The following is a 17394-nucleotide window of genomic DNA, read 5'->3' on the forward strand; positions in this document are numbered from 1 at the left end:
AGAAGCAAAGGCCAAGAAGGTAAAAGACAAGGCCAAGCAGTGAGTGATTCCCCTGACTCAGCCAAGGATATGAGTAATAGGTCACAGACTGCTAGGCAGACTGACAATTTTTCTTCTGTAGTACCCCCTATGACTAAATTATGTGTGCATTCGAATATACCTGACCCCATTACTCATAAATATGAATCGCCTAAGGAACCAAATTCTCTAACTCAAGCACCAACAAAAGGCCAAAGAGGGGCAGTGGGCCTCAAAGATGCATCATTATCAAAAGTTTGTCAGACTGAACATTCAAGGCAGACTCAATCACCTACAGGCTGAACAGGAGTAGAGAACCCCACCAGTTGGCTAAAGCCATTTGATACTGAATGGACTTGGCAAGCCATCAAAGATATAAAGGATGAAGCAATAGCAAAGGCTGTACTCAAGAATTAGATACATAAAATCTGAGCTGAGGAAGTGATTGATGATATGATCACTGGAATGTGAGTAGCCAAATGATGCTGAGCCTTAGAATGGCTCGATGAACTATATGGACCACAAAAATTTATCTGCTGATTCAAATCTCTAGGGCAAGACCTATTGGCAAAGGCTCAGATCGAGACACTAACATCCTGATCCATCCATGCAGTCACAGCCTTAATTAACAGTGGCTGCACTGGAAGTTCAATTAATCAAGCTTTTGTCAATAAGCACAAACTCCCCACATGGGCAACAGCAGCACCTATTCCAGTCTACAACATAGATAGGACAAAAAATCAAGTGGGATCAATCACTAAATATGTCGAACTCAGGCTCACTATTGGCAATCATTCAGAATGAATCAATTTAGCAGTAACTGACTTAGGTACCAAGGAAATATTCCTTGGACATGATTGGCTGATTTGACACAATCTGCTAATCAACTGAAAAACTGGCTGCATCATCTTCACTCAATGTTGATACTGGGAGATTCCATTTGAACTGCCAGACAAGGATCTCAAGGACCAGTGGGATGAGGAAATGGAGGAAGATGAAATAATTCTCACCATCGACCTCCAAAGGGCCATCAGCATTTGAGCAATGCACTATGCTAATGACCTAGCAGCCAAAGCCAATGCTGACAAGAAGGAAAGGATGTTCGAGGAAATGGTACCTGAATGGATTCAGGACTATTGGGACTTATTCAAAAAAGAGAGTTTTGATGAATTACCTGACCTAAAATCTTGGGACCATGCCATAGAATTAATCTCTAATTTGAATGCCAACCTGGACTGCAAGTGCTATCCACTTGGCAACAACGAGCAACAAGAGCTAGATAAGTTTCTTAAAGAAAACTTATCCAGTGGAAGAATCCAATCATCAAAATCACCAATGGCCTCACCCTTCTTCTTTGTCAAGAAGAAAGATGGAAAACTCTGACTGGTACAGGATTATCAGAAGCTTAACAAGATGATGATCAAGAATCATTATCTGCTTCCTTTAATTTCAGAGTTGATGGACAAACTCTAAGATGCCAAATACTACACTAAATTAGATGTTCGATGAGGGTATAACAATGTGTGCATCAAAGAAGGCAATAAGTGGAAGGCCACTTTTCAAACTAACTGCAGTTTGTTTAAACCAACAGTTATGTTCTTTGGACTCACCAACTCACCCACCACATTCCAGTGGATGATGAATGACATCTTCAAAGATCTCATTGCCACAGAGAAGGTAACAATCTACTTAGATGACATTCTCATCATGTTAAGGACCAAGGAGGAACACCAAAGGCTAGTATGACAAGTACTAACCTTGATGAGAAAACATTAACTTTTCCTTAAGGCTGAGAAATGTGAATTCAAGGTATTAGAAACTGAATATCTCAGAGTCATTATCAGTGAAGGAAGCATCAGGATGGATCCCATCAAAGTGGCAGGAGTAACTGAATGGCCAGAACTGATGAAGAAGAAGAAACTACAATCATTTCTTGGTTTCACCAACTTCTATCACCGATTCATCTGGTGAAGAGGATCTGTGCATGTGCAAAATGAAAACAGATACAGCAGAGTGTTATCCACTGTCCATACTCACACCAACACACACACACAAAACTCTTAGTTCATGGGGGGGATTATAATGTGATAAAAGTAGCAATCAACAAATATAATTGTCTTCTTCAATGAGATCACAGCACATGAACAGTAATAGCATGCTTACAACAGTCCAAGGCCTTTCTAAGTCTCAAAGCTTTTCATTTTATCAAAGCAAGAGGTGGCAACTGATGTTGCTGGGCCTCAAGGCAAAGAGTACTGCAGTTCAATACAATATGTCGAAACACTCCTTCAAAACTCTCAAATGGTTCCAAGCACAGCTCAGATCAACTCAAATCCCTAACGCACACAATACACAACTTGAAGCTTTGTGCTCTAAGCAGAAACCAATCACAAACACATCCACAAGTGACCAAAAGCACAGATCTCTGTTCACAAGTTTGCAAACTGATTGTAGACCCACAGGATTCAAACCTATGTGATCCAGAGACACAAACACAATAAAATCCCATCCAACAGACCAAAGGGTTTGAACCTCTGCCACCTGTAGTGCTGTGCATCACCAATACCTCAAAAACTCAAGATGATGCCCTTCAGACACTGCTCTCTTATTCTCAGGTTAAAGTGCAATCCAAAACCTCTTATCAAACTGGACTCAAGTTCTTCATGAGCTTCAATGCCTCGCTTAGTTCTCACAGCACTCTTAATGATATCAATAATCAGTTTATTCTCTCACCTGGGGTTACTAACACAAGCTTAGAGCCAGAGTGCAAGGCTTTCTGTGCCCAATACATCACAACTGTGGGAGGGTCAGAAACTCCCTCTCCCAGTCATATGATACCATATTTAAATACTCTACTAGGATACTTACTAATACAATCCTACTATAGTATCCTCAAAGCATGAGACTCCATGCCAGATCCCACAGATATTATTTGCATGCATATTGCAGTTACCATGCTTATTCTCTTCTGGGCAATGACTGCCCACTGTTCCTTCACTAGCTGACATCAGCTAGCTGGCCTCACCAGGTCTGCTCACTTTCCTATTTCTCTGGTGACATTTCTGATATCAGTAAACTGTTCCAGACCCCCAGAGTTATTTCTTGTGCCAGGAGCCAGCCACAATGGCTATGTTCTGCTTCTCTGTGTCCAACCAGTCATTCCATCTGACTCACCAAAGGTGCCATTTCTTGGTATGATGCAAAGTCCCTCATTGTGTAATGCATGCTAAGGCATCATATGTATGCATGCAAGGCTCAGAGTGGTACCCACACTATTCATTTCTGGAGTAATATTCCTCTACTTGTTAGCTTGTTGTCATCCATCTATTCCTCTATTCAATACCCATTACTCAGATATCTTTCTTTGGGTCTCAGTTCTCTGTTCTAAAGCATGTCCCATCAGGGCATCAATAGCTGTGCATCTTTGATCAATGTGATCAGACTTGCTGATTATATTTTGATCATAGTCTTTTTATTTTTAGCATGTCCTCTTATAATAGTATTGGTGCATTTAGGGCCAAGTGCTGGGATCTCACATGCAGCCTAACCCCTCTGGTATTAGTCTGTTACTAGGCCATGCACTCTGCTTATTGTTACTTCAGTTTATCATTATAATAGCTAGGTTTCTGTGCGCTCTAGTCCTATTTTCTGTTACATGCTTACTGGACTGAAATGCAGTCCATGTATTCGCAATTTTCACAATTTTACATGCCTGAACATGGAGAGGGCATGTCATCAGGATTACAGCAAAATAGTCTGACCAATGACACAATTAACTGGAAATTCCCCATAGGCCTGGAGAATTTCCCAATGAGTAGCATTTGATAATCTTAAACACCAACTGGCTGAAGATGTCATCCTGGCCATACCAAGCCAGGATGGAAAGTTTAGGGTGGAAGCGGACTCCAGTGAAGATGCCATCAGAGCCATTCTCTCACAAGAACAGAATGACAGATGGTAACCTGTTGCTTTCATGTCAAAGGCACTCACCATGACTGAGTGGAACTATAAAATTTATGACAAGGAACTCCTTGCCATAATGCTTGCTCTTGCCCAGTGATGGCATTACCTCATTGGAGTCATCAAGACTTTTGAAATCTGGACAGATCACCAGAACTTGCAGTACTTCTGACAACCCCAAAAACTCAATTGCTGACAAGCCAGATGGGTCACAGAATTATCTGAGTATGAATATACATTATACCACAAGGCTGATGCAGCAAACAAGAATGCTGATTTCCTCAGCTGCAGGGCAGATCATGATCAAGGAGGAGATAACAACAAAGAGGTCATATTATTACGACCAAAACACTTCTGTGCTATAATCATGCCCATGGAAGAAGAAATGCATGAGCACATCAAGAGCACCACTTGGAATACCCATAAGTGGGACCAAAGAATTGCTCCATCACTCAATCATAAGCAGGGCTTAAAAAAGAAAGGGAGATTAATCCATTATGATGGACAGATCTATATTCCAAGGGATCAAGGACTTCATGGTGATATCATCACCACCTGTCATGACCATGCAACTGCTGGACACCCCAGAATCGCTAAAACCAAGGAATTAGTCCTCAGGGAATATTAGTGGCCAAAAATGGATCATAATATCATCTGATATGTCAAAGCCTGTGAAGTTTGCCAATGAGGTAAGACTTTAACATAATCTAAAGCAGCTCCACTCCATCTGAATGAGGTTCCATCATCACCATGGACTCACATCTCGGTGGATATGATAACTAGACTTCCTGAAAGTGATGGCTATGATGCAATCATCATTATAGTCAATCACTTCTCAAAGGTGATCATCCTAATCGCCTGCTCAATAGAACTAACATCAGAAGGATGGGCAAAAATCCTATGAGACAAGATATATGCAAAGTATGGCATGCCTCAAGTAGTGATTTCAGACAGAGGACTCCAATTCATATCTAAATTTTTGGACAACCTATATCAACTACTCAATATCAAACAAAATGCTTCAACAGCATACCACCCATAGACAGATGGTCAAACCAAACAGGCCAATCAGGAAATTGAAAAGTATCTATGACTTTTCATTAACTATCAATAAGATGATTAGACAGAGTGGCTAGCACTAGCTGCTTTCCAACATAATAACAGGGTTCACTCAGCAACAGGCAGAACACTATTCTTTGTGAACTATGGATAGAACCCATCAGTTGCGCAAAGTGAACAGAAACATACAACAACCCCAGCATCTTTGAACTTTGCATCAGAAATGGCAAAAATCTACAAGGAGACGAAGGCAGCCCTTGAAAAAACTGCTGCATCAATGAAAAAACAATACAATAAACACTGCCGACTGGCTCACCAATATTCAACCAATGACAAAGTTTAGTTAGACATCACAAACCTTCATCTCCCATGGCCAAAATAGAAACCAGTAGACAAACAAATAGGACCATTCAAAGTCGTCGCCAAGATTGGCAACTCCACATATAAGCTGCAATTACCAGCAACTTGGAAAGTTCACAATGTTTTCAATGAAACATTGTTGACACCATATATTGCACCAGCCTTTTTAAACTAAGAATAGCCATCACCACTACCACCACCAGAACTCATCAATGATAAAGAACATTATGAAATTGATGAAGTGCTTAACCACAAAACACAAAAGGTTAAAGCATGAGGCAGAGGCATAAAAACAACTGTTGACTATTTAGTCAGCTAGAAAGGATATGGCCCAGAATCAAACCAATGGGTCAATAAGAAATATATGGACATGGAACAAGTAATCTATGACTATGAACAATGAATCAATAAAGTGGACATAGAGGAGGTCATATCCAATATTATCTCTGATCAAATACATCCATCTGCAGCCAAAGTCTTCATGAACCTGCAATCAAAAACAACAGGTACAGAAGATAGAGATGCTGATGCTGCAATAGATGAGCCAGAAATGGTGCAGACAGATAGCGAAGAGCAATCTGATGGTGGGACACAGGTCCAGCAGATTGGCCATCTGCAACAGGCCAAAGACACTTATGCCTAAATTAACCATCAGGACAATGGTCTTAAGGAGGGGGTAATATTATAATTTTTCCTGATTTTCTTTTAATTTCTTTTCTTTTTCCTCAGAAATGACCTCTATCTTTGCTTAGTCAGAGTGCTTAGGCCAGCGCTTAGGATCATGGGAATGCTTAGCTCAGCAACCCAGTCAGTCATTGTTCTACTGTGCTGCTGTATGCTGTGAAAAGAGAGACAATGCTCCTTTTGTTCTCAAACTGCAGCATAGCAGTAACAGCACAACAGCAGGACAACAGCTTTTGTGGAGAGCCTGACAACAGCAGGGGTAACAGCTCCATAACAGACAATATCTTTTGTGAAACTTCTATTAATAACCCAACAACAGAACAGTATTTAAGTAGGTTAGCTCTTGCTGTAATACCCTAGCTTCGAGCTAAAGTTTATTCTTCACTATCTACTCTTGAGTGACTTGCCAATGCCTTGACTACACAACTCTATTAATACATCAGTGAACTCAGTCAGTCTAACCTGAAGTGCGAGGTTCTGAACTATTTATCACATGTTGATAGTCACATGAGATTTGGGCTTAACAATATCAGCTTATATTCTTCCACAGCATCACTACTTTTTTCTGATACAGCCTTTCAAACTCCTTAGTCTTTGTCCTTTGTACTTTCTCCTCCAGTGCTTCTTTGTCTATGTCTCTGAATTTGACCCATATATTAGGAGACATGTCCTCCTTGTCCTCCTCATCTTCCTCATCCTATCTGCTTATTTCACTCTCCTTAAGATAGTCAGCAGGCAGGTCCTAACTGAGTGGTTCAAGAACTCTGAGAGTCACTGGAGAGCTCTCTGTCATTCCCAATTCTAGTCCTACTGGATTGAAGAGCAGGCTGTCATCAAGATCAAGAGAGTCTAGCTTGCTCAGACCTCTGAGACCTTTTCCCCTCTCCTTCATTCACTAGTCCCATGCTATATTGGCAAAAGTCTCAGTAGAATCTGTTATTGAGGAAAAGAGTAGTGATATGATTCTGTAAGAATCATTGGAGGGCTTGGTTAGAGACCTTTGCTCCTGGAGAAACTCAGAGCCTATATTCTGCAATAATAGAGCTAATATTTGAGAGAGTGTGTCAGTACTACTGATACTGATACTCTCCTCATAGGTTGATGGGGAGGGTTCATAGTCATAGTAGTAATCATTGTCTCTATTGATGTTGTTGTTACTGATGTTTCTGGCCTCATTGGCAGTGAGGACTTTAGAGTTACTCCAGTGATCCATGGACTATAGATCAGGGTTGTCTGGTCTCCACTCCTGAGGACCACTGTCTTCATCATCAGACTCTAAATAGAGTCTATAGTGGTCAGATAGAGCTGAGCCTCACTCTGTGGCCTGTTCTATTTGTTCCCATTGTTAGTACCAAGCCTCATACTGGAGGTGCTCATGCTTCTCCTATCACTGGGCCAGTTCTTCTTCATAGAGGTCATCAACCTCTCATTCATCCTCAGCCTGCTCAATCTGTGCAAGCTCAGCCAGTTGGTCAAAGATGTTTTTGTTATCAAAGTTGATCCTCTCTTCTCTTTCTGACTCACCTGGGGAGTTTGGGGTTGATGGAATGGGGCTGGAGGTTAGAGAGAGAGGACTGATTCAGGGAGTGATGTATCTAGAGTATATGTCAATGACAATTCTTCAAGCATCCTCAATGGAGTCTCTGGTACAGTCTCCAATGCCAGACTTACAGAGAGTGGTGAAAGAATCAGGGGATGGCAACTGCTCAAAGAAGTCACTGGAGAGGTTTTTGTCCTCTCAATTAGAGATGGAGGGCAGGACCCAAAGCATTCACATTGGGGTCCCTCATGGGTTTCTAAACTCTGTGACCCTACAATGCTTATCATCTCAGCTAACTGCTTTAAGGGGTCTGACTGGTCTGAGTTCTTCTTCTTAAGTGCTCTCTTCATTCACACCATTAGGCCTGACCTTGAATATGATTCCATGTTTGGGCTGAAAGAAGACTTGGGCAGAGGGAGAGATGTTGTAGAGGAGGAGGTCAGAGATGACATTGCAGAAAATATGTTGGATCTGCTGAAAAGATTGATAGTGCCCGACTATCTAAGATGTGATAAACTGATGTCCATGACAGAGTGTGATGATGTCTAGTAAACTTAGAAGCATTCCAATGATAAAAGCTATGAGCTTAAAAAAGTCATCTGTGAGATCAGAAGTAGTAGTAATGTTGATGGCAGGCATTCAGTTTCCTTCACTTGTGATGGGCATGAGAAAAGAGAAGTTGAAGCCTCAAACTAAATATTAGGGCCAAGTGACATATAGTCACTATCACATAGTAAACAGAAGCTGTATCACATTGGTACAATCACTTTTAAGTCTGATGATAGTGAATATTATGTCTCAAGGTCTATACCGGTAGACTTGAGTAAGTGAGTGTAATAAAAGAATAGTTTGAGATTAGAGATACATAGTGCTATTGACACTACTTATATATCTTTAGCCTCATTGCTAAATATACTACTACTAATAATTGTAAGTGTCTGCACTATAGTGCTTATTGTACTAGTGAAGCAGTGCTATCTATAAAAAGTTAATTGTGCATTATAGTGTTCATTGTCTGAGAGACAGTGTTGTCCACAAAAGAGGTATTGTGTGGTTGTTGGAGCAGCACTATAATACAAGAGACAATGGCTGATTGTGCTGACCAACACTGTCTCACAGTCCTAAGCACTGATGTAGGTGCCCTGACTAAGCATAAATAGGGGTTAATACTGTGAAATTAGAGAGAAGGTGAGAAAAATCATAACAGATCATCCTCATCTTTAGTTACTTTATTTTGCAGTGATTGTCCTCTGAGCAACCAGCTTCCTTGGCTCATTCATAGGTTTCAGAAATCAATAGGCCATAGTGGTTCTTGAGATGTCAGACATGTGAGCTGAGGTATGAGTTGTTGGCCCAGGAGCTTAGATAGAGGGTGCCTGGAGCCAGTGGTTCAGATGGAGGAAGCCAAATATACAGCATGGTTGGATGAGATTAGTGGAATGTTCAATATAGATTGAACCTTATGCTTGTAGGCTGGCAGGTCTTTGAGCTGATTCTCAGGGTGCATTCTGTTGTAGATATAAATGGCTTAGTTAATAGCAGTATACTGTAAAATATATTATTTTTTATCATTGTCTATGACTGAATATTTCCTTTCTAAGAGAGTCATTAGTCAGCTGATGTTCCACTATAACTTCACTACTCCTTCTCAATACAATCCTTTAAATTCTTCTTCCTGACTCTGATGGATTTCTTTTTCAAGCACTTCTTTGTCAGTGTCTCTATATTGCAGCCAGAAGTCAATCTCAGCCAGAACATTCTCCTCATCCTTGTTATCCCCTTTGTCTCCATTATTCTCCTCACTCTCCTTGAGAAAGTCAGTGGATGGGTCATAGATTGATGGCTTGAGAGCTCTGACTATTGCTGGAGAGCTTCTGGTTGATTCAGAATTCAGTTTCTGCATTGGTAGTTCTAGAAGAAGGCTGCTGGCAAGATCAGAAAGATTTAACCCCTCTGTCTGTTTCACATGTTTTTTCTCTCTCTATTTCCTGGCTATATCAGTGGAAGTCCCTGTAGAACTGCTCATTAAGGAAGAGAGCAGCAATACATCTGTGTAAGAACCTTCAGAGGGCTCAGTCAGATATTCTAGCCCTTGAGGATACTTGGATACTGTATTTTTCAAGGATTGAACTGGCATCAGAGAGAAGAAAAGCATCACTGTTGATGCTTTTGTTGTAACTGAGAGAGAGGGGTTTATTGGGTTGCTGAGCTTCTTCTGTGCTAATGACCTCAGTGAATCTGCTCCAAGGGTTGTCTTCATTGTCTGATCCTCACTCATGAGGACTGCTGTCTTTGCTTTCAGTGTATAGTCCATAGTACTCAGATGGGGCCAAGCCCCACTTTACTGCCTGTACTTCTTGCTGCTCTTGTCTGTACTATGCATTGTAGTGATCTTCATCAGCCTCCTGCTGTTGATGGTCAAGCTCTTCCTCCTCAAGCTGGTTGAAGTATTCTTTTCTGTCCATCTGCTTGATGTCTCATCATACAGAGTAGTCAAAGTTGGATAGATAGAGGTTGCTGGGGGTTGATAGAAGGAGGCTGGGAGTCAGGAGTATGGGGCTTTCTCAAAGGGTGATATATCTGGACCTTTTTCCTTCAGTTTGTTGATCATCAATAGAGTCCCTGGCACAGTATCTAATGCCAGGCTCAGAGAGAGCAGTGGAAGGGTCAAGAGATAGTGTTAAGCCCAAGCTCCACATGACTATCAACACATGATAAACAGTTCAGAACCTTGCACTTTGGGTTATACTGACTGAGTTCACTGGCATGTCAATAGAGGTGTGTAGTCAAGGCAATTGCATGTTGCTCAAGATAGAATGGTAGAGAATAAACTTTAGTTCAAGACTAAGGTATTACAGCGAGAACTAAGCTACTTAAATACTGTTCTGTTATCTGGCTATTAATATCTGTTCACAAAAGATATTGTCTGCTGTAGAGCTTGTTACCCCTGCTGTTGCCAGACTCTCCACAAAAGCTGTTGTCTTGCTGTTGTGCTGTTATTGTTGTGGTGCAAGGTGGGACAAAAAGAGCATTGTCTCTCCCTTCATAGTGCACAGCAATGCCCTAGGAGAGTGACTGACTGGGCTGCTGAGCTAAGCATTCCCATGGTCCTAAGCACTGGTTTAAGTGCCTTGACTAAGCAAAGATAAGGGTCATTCTTGAAGGAAAAAGAAAAGAAAATAGGAAAAATCGTAACATTACCCCCTCCTTAAGACCATCATCCCAATGGTTAAATTAGGGTAAGTCCTCCTTGCTGGAAGGAGATGGCCAATCTGCTGGACCTCTTGTCATGTCACTTGCAGGCTTCAAACGAGTCGAAGGCATGGTACATTGCTCTTCACTGTATGTCCTCACCATTTCTGGCTTGTCTGTTGATACATGTCCTCTGCTGTCAGCAGGTTGGTTGATGTATATCTGACTAGATATCATCTCTGTTCCCATTGTCACCACATCTGTTGTTGCAGATATAATGTTGAACATGACCCCCTTTGCATCCACCTTGTTGATTTTGTGTTCATAATCCCAAATCGTCTCTTCCGCATTCATGTATTTTTCATTGACTCATTGATTTGATTCTGGCCTATATCCTTTTCAGCTGACTAGATAGTCAAAGGTTGTTTTCATGCCTCCGCCTCATGCTTTAACCTTTTGGGTTTTGTGATTAAGCACCTCATCAATTTTGTAGTGTTCTTCATCATTGATGAGTTCTGCTGGCAGTGGAGGTGGCTTTTCTTGGTTTGGAAAGGCTGGCACCACATATGGTGTCAGTAATGTTTCATTGAACACATTATGAATTCTCCAGGTTGCAGAGAGCTGTAGTTTGTATGTGGATTTGCTGATTTTGGCCAAGACTTTGAATGGACCTGTTTATTTGTCTGCCAGTTTTTGTTTCAGCCTTGGTAGGTGGAGATTTGTAGTATCCAGCCAGACTTTATCGTTGGCTGAATATTCATGTGCTGCCTGTCAGTGCTTGTCATACTGCTTCTTCATTGTTGAAGCAGCTTTTTCGAGGGCTGTCTTGGTTTCCTTGTGGATTTTTGTCATTGACGTTGCAAAATCCTTTGATGCTGGTGTCGTCATATGGGCCCATCCTGTTTCAGCCACTGGTGGATTCCACCCATAGTTGACAAAGAATGGAGTTTTTCCTGTCACTGAATGGATTCTGTTGTTGTGTTGGAATGCTGCCAGTGCTAACCATTCCATCCAGTCATCTTGTTGGTAACTGATGAAAAGTCACAAGTACTTTTCAATTTCTTGGTTGGCCTGTTCCATTTGGCCATCTGTTTGTGGGTGGTATGCTGTAGAGGCATTCCTCTTAATGTTAAAGAGTTGATACAAATCGTCCAAGAATTTGGAGACAAATTGTGGTCCTCTGTCTGAAATTACTATCTGAGGCATGCCATACTTTGCATAAACTTCATCCTGTAGTATCTTTGCCTATCCCTCGGATGTCAATTCTGTTGAACAGATAATCAGAATGATCGCCTTCGAGAAGTGATCAACTATGACAATGATAGCATCATAGCTGTCACTTTCAGGAAGTCCAATTATCATATCCACTGAAATGTGGGTCCATGGCGATGAAGAGACTTCATTCGGGTGTAGTGGGGCTGCTCTGGGTTGTGTTGAAGTCTTGCCTCATTGGCAAACCTCGCAAGCCTTGACATATTGGGTGATATCATGGTCTATTTTTGGCCACCAATATTCCCTCAAGACTAATTCCTTGGTTTTAGTGATTCCAGGATGTCCAGCAGTTGCATGATCATGATATATGGCAATGATATCACCCCGCAGTCTTTGATCCCTTGGAATGTAGATCCGTTCATCATAACAGATCAATCCCCCTTCTTTCTTTAGCCTATGCTCATGGTTGAGTGATGGGGTGATTCTTTGATCCCATTTATGAGGATCCCAAGTGATGCTCTTGATGCATTCATGCATCTCTTCTTCCATTGGCATGATCATTGCTCAGAAGTGTTCTGGTCATAATATTACGACCTCCTTGTTGTTGTCTCCTCCTTGGTTATGATCTGCCCTGTGACTGAGGAAGTCGGCCTTCTTGTTTGCTACTCCAGCTTTGTGATGGAGTGTATACTTGTACTCTGATAGTTCTGTGACCTATCTAGCTTGTTTGTGATTAAGCTTTTGGGGTTGTCAGAAATATCGAAGATTTTGATGATCAGTCCAGATATTGAAGGTGTGGTTCACTCCAATGAGATAATGCCACCATTCAGTGAGGGCGAGCATTATGGCGAGGAGTTCCTTGTCATAGATTTCATAGTTATGCTCAGTTACTGTGAGTGCCTTTGACATAAAGGTGACTGGTCACCATTTATTATCCTGTTCCTGTGAGAGTATGGCTCCAACTGCACCCTTGCTAGAGTCAGCTTCCACTCGGAATTTCCCTTCCTGGCTTGGTATAGCCAAAATGACATCTTCGGTCAATTTGCATTTAAGTTCATTGAATGCCTCCTGTTGGGAAATTCCCCAAGCCCATGGGGAATTTCCGGTTAGTTGCATCATTGGTCAGACTATTTTGCTGTAGTCCTGAATGAACCATCGGTAGAAGTTGGTGAACCCTAAGAAGGATTGCAATTCCTTCTTCTTAGTTGGTTCTGGCCATTCAGTTACCCCTGCTATTTTGATGGGATCCATCCAAATGCTCCCTTTGCTGATAATGACTCCAAGGTATTCAGTTTCTAATACCTTGAATTCACACTTCTCAGCTTTGAGGAACAATTGATGTTTCCTCATCAAGGATAGTACTTGTCATACCATCCTTTGGTGTTCCTCCTTGGTTTTGGTCATAATGAGGATGTCATCCAAGTAGACCGTCACCTTTCCTGTGGTAATGAGGTCTTTGAAGATGTCATTCATCATCCACTGGAAGGTGACTGGTGAATTAGTGAGTCCAAAGAACATTACCATTGGTTTGAATAGTCCTCGGTTGGTCCAAAAAGCGGCCTTCCATTCATCGCCTTCTTTGATGTGCATATTATTATACTCCCACCGAACATCCAGTTTGATATAATACTTGGCATCTCAGAGTTTGTCCATTAACTCCGAGATTAATGGAAGGGGATAACAGTTCTTGATCAGCATCTCATTGAGCTTCCAATAATCTTGTACTGGTTGGAGTTTCTCATCCTTCTTTTTGACGAAAAAGAAGGGTGATGCCATTGGTGATTTTGATGGCCGAATCCTTCCACTAGACAAGTTTTCTTTGAGGAACTTGTCTAGTTCCTGTTGTTCATTATTGCTAAGTGGATAACACTTGCAGTCCAAGTTGGCATTGGAGTTAGGGATTAGTTCGATAGCATGGTCTCAGGGCTTTGCATCAGGTAATTCATCAAAACTCTCTTTTTCGAACAAATCCCAAAAGTCATAGGCTCACATGGGTACCATTTCCTTGAATGTTTTCTTCTCCTTTCCTGCATTCACCCTCACCACTAGATCATTAGCATGGTGTGTTGCTTTAATGTTAATGGCCCTTTGGGGATTGATGGCAAGGATTGTTTCTCTGTCTTCCATTTCTTTGTCCCATCGATCCTCGGGGTCATTATCTGGTAATTCAAATGGGATTCCCTGACATTGGCATCGAGCGAAGGTGATGCATCTGGTCTTCCAATTGATTAGCGGGTTATGTCTGATGAGCCAATCATGTCCAAGGAATATCTCTTTGGTTTCTAGGTCAGTTACTGTCAGGTCAATTCATTCCCAATGGTCACCAATGGTGAGTCTAAGCTCGACATATTCAGTGATCGAGCCAGCTTGATTCTTGGTTCTGTCTGCATTGTAGACAGGGATAGATGCTGTTGTTGCCCTAGTAGGCAATTTGTGCCTGTTGACAAAGGCTTAGTTAATGCTGCTTCCTATGCAGCTGCTGTCGATCAAAGCAGTGACTGCATGGGTTGATCAGGACATTAATGTCTCAATCTAGGCCATGGTTAATAGGTTGTGCCCTGGAGATTTGGTATGTCGGATGAATTTTCATGGTCCATGTAATTCATCCAGCCATTCCAGGGCTCGACACCACTCTGCAGCTTTCATTTCAGTGATCATCTCGTCAATCACTTCTTCGGCTTGGGTCTTGTGTACCCAATTTTTGAGTATGGCTTTTGCTGTTGCTTTGTCCTTGGCATCCTTGATGGCTTGCCATGTCCATTCAGTATCGAATGGTTTAAGCCATGTTGTGGGACCCTCTGCCCCTGTTCAGCCTGAAGGCAGTTGAGTCTGTTTTATATTTTTAGTTTGATGAACTTTCGATGAAGATGCATCTTTGGGGCTCTCTGCCCCTCTTCAGCCCTTCATCGGCACTTGAGTTGTTGGAGTCGGTTCTTAAGGCGATTCTGAGTGTTGGATAATGGGGTCAGGTATATTCGAATGCATGCATAATTTAGACATAGAGGATGGTACTACAAAAGGTAAAATGTCAGTCTGTCTAGCAGTTCATGACCTATTATCCTTTCTCTTGGCCGAGCCAGTGGAATTGCTCACTGCTCAGTCTCATCTTTTCCCTCCTCGGACTTGTCATCATGCCTGAGGCCTTCATCTTCCTTCATCAGCTCAGCAATCTGCACCTGAATCTCTTCTCTCATGCACTTGTTCTTCTTCTGAGGACAGTTTTGTGTCATGTGGCCCTTCTAGCCACAATTGAAACACTTCCTCCCCTTCTTGAGGTGATCCACATCTATTGGCTGACCCATTCCAGTATATGTCGTGCCCATACCAGTTTGCTTCATTCCATAAGAAGTTGAGGTCGAGCCACTGGGCTTGGTGGATGTGGTCACACTGGAGGTGGAGGGCCTCAGGCTCTGTCTCTGTCCCTGGCTTCGATGGCCATAGGCCAGGGTGGTTACCTCTGCCTTCTGCCACTGCCATTCCTTATACATGGTAATGATTCAGCTCTTCCATTCATCATAGCCGATGGGAATATCCCAGCCGATATCTGAGATAGTTGTGAGGTAATGGGATGGTAATCCTATTTTCATATATTCGACCATCTGTCTGGTGTCGGCAGTGTCTTCTCGAACCCCAGCAAGTGTACTGAGTCATTCTAACTCATCGAAGTAATCTGTGGCCGGCTTTCCGGCCATCTTGAATTCCTTCATCTTCTGTTTGTGGACTTCCTGGACTGCAGGGTCCATGAATTTGTTTCTGATCATCTGTTTGAAGACCGGCCATGTGGGATATTGGTGATGGTCCCTGGTAGTAGACCAGAACATGGGGGTGATTAGAACCCACTATACTTTGGCCTTGTCCACTATGTGGGTGATGGCGAATGTTACTTTGTACATGTTGACAAGGAAGTATGGGGCAAACACCTGGAAGTACTGGTCACAATCGACCAGAAAACGATTAATGTCATCAGATGCCTCTCGGAAGAGGTGAGGTTCAGCACAAAGGATCAGTTTGATCTGAAGAATCTGAGCAGTAGCATCGAGGGTGGGCATCAGGTTCAGGAGTCCGCCATAGGGCGGTTGCGCCCACCCCTTCAGGATCCCTAAGAATGAATGAAGGAATCCATCATCAGCGATGGGACTTCCCAGCTTGGAAACTTCCTTTCACATGATCCTCCCATTTCTGATGGTCCAGCCTTGAGTGAGTGCCTCAGGGTCATCTTCAGTTAGGGGAGGTGGCTCAGGCACTGGCTTCCCACTGCCTTCAGCTTCATCTGAGAGCGGCTGTCCGGTGAAGGGTCACAGAAAGGGAGGCAGCCTCCATGAGCTGGGATATTGCCAGGCTGCCTGTGGTCAGCTCCTGGCGAGCCGAGATGCCATGCTGCAGACGGCTGATGTAGCAAACGAGTATCGAGATGATGCTGTTCAAATCGAAAATGCTGTGTTTGCTGTTTTGGACAGCATTACACTCGGCATCTACATTCTTGGTGCTATTCTTCTGCTGTATTTTGGCTTGTATAGTGGTAATAGTCCCATCTGGTAATGTGAATATCTTTGATTAAAATTAAAAATGGCCTGTTTGATGGCTGCATACTGTAAAATCTCCTCTTTTTCAATGAAGTCCGCAAAAGTATACCTTTGTCCTAAGGATGATCTTAACCAAAGATCGTCCTTCCACAGCTTGGCTACCTGCTCTTGGTACAACCCAGTGAACTCCTCCTCCCTCACCTTGCATGTCTCCCATTGTAATTCTTCATCTGTCATGGGTTTGAACTTTTCCATCCAGCTAGACAGCAGATCCTCACCCTCCTGATGGGGGTCCACCTCCTTGGCCTCATTGTTCACGTCAGTTTCCTCCTCGTCCTTGAGGAGGGAACTGCCGAGTGGGTCATAGATTACTGGCTTGGTTGGGCTGGGGCTGCATACTGGGTCCAGTGTCACTGAGTCCAGGGTGAGGAGCAGACTGTCATTCGGGCTGCTCTGGCAGCTCCTCGATGCTTGTTGTTGCTCCTGGTGCCATTGCTCTGTGATACTGGTGGAAGTTTCTGTAAAATTTTAGGTTGAGGAAAAGGGCCATGAAAGCCCCATCAAGGAATCTCTTGAGATCGCCAGTGGGGTCGATACCCTCCTTGTCTCCCCTGATGGTGTCTCTCTCGACTGGAATTCCATCTCCCTGGACTGGAATGTCCTCCGTCTCTGCAATGGTATCGGTCCCATAAGATAATGGGCAGTTGTCGTTGAGGTGGAGCTGAGCCTCTTCCTCATGGTAGTTGGCTCAGGGGTTGGACTCAGTGGCAGAAGTGGCAGGTTCCCGGTGATGTGCTTGGTAACAGCTAAGTGACTAAGAGAAGTGAATGAGGAATGAACTCTCAA

The sequence above is a fragment of the Guyanagaster necrorhizus genome, assembly GCF_019112545.1.
Source record: "Guyanagaster necrorhizus MCA 3950 unplaced genomic scaffold BT62scaffold_21, whole genome shotgun sequence".
Taxonomy (NCBI): domain Eukaryota; kingdom Fungi; phylum Basidiomycota; class Agaricomycetes; order Agaricales; family Physalacriaceae; genus Guyanagaster; species Guyanagaster necrorhizus.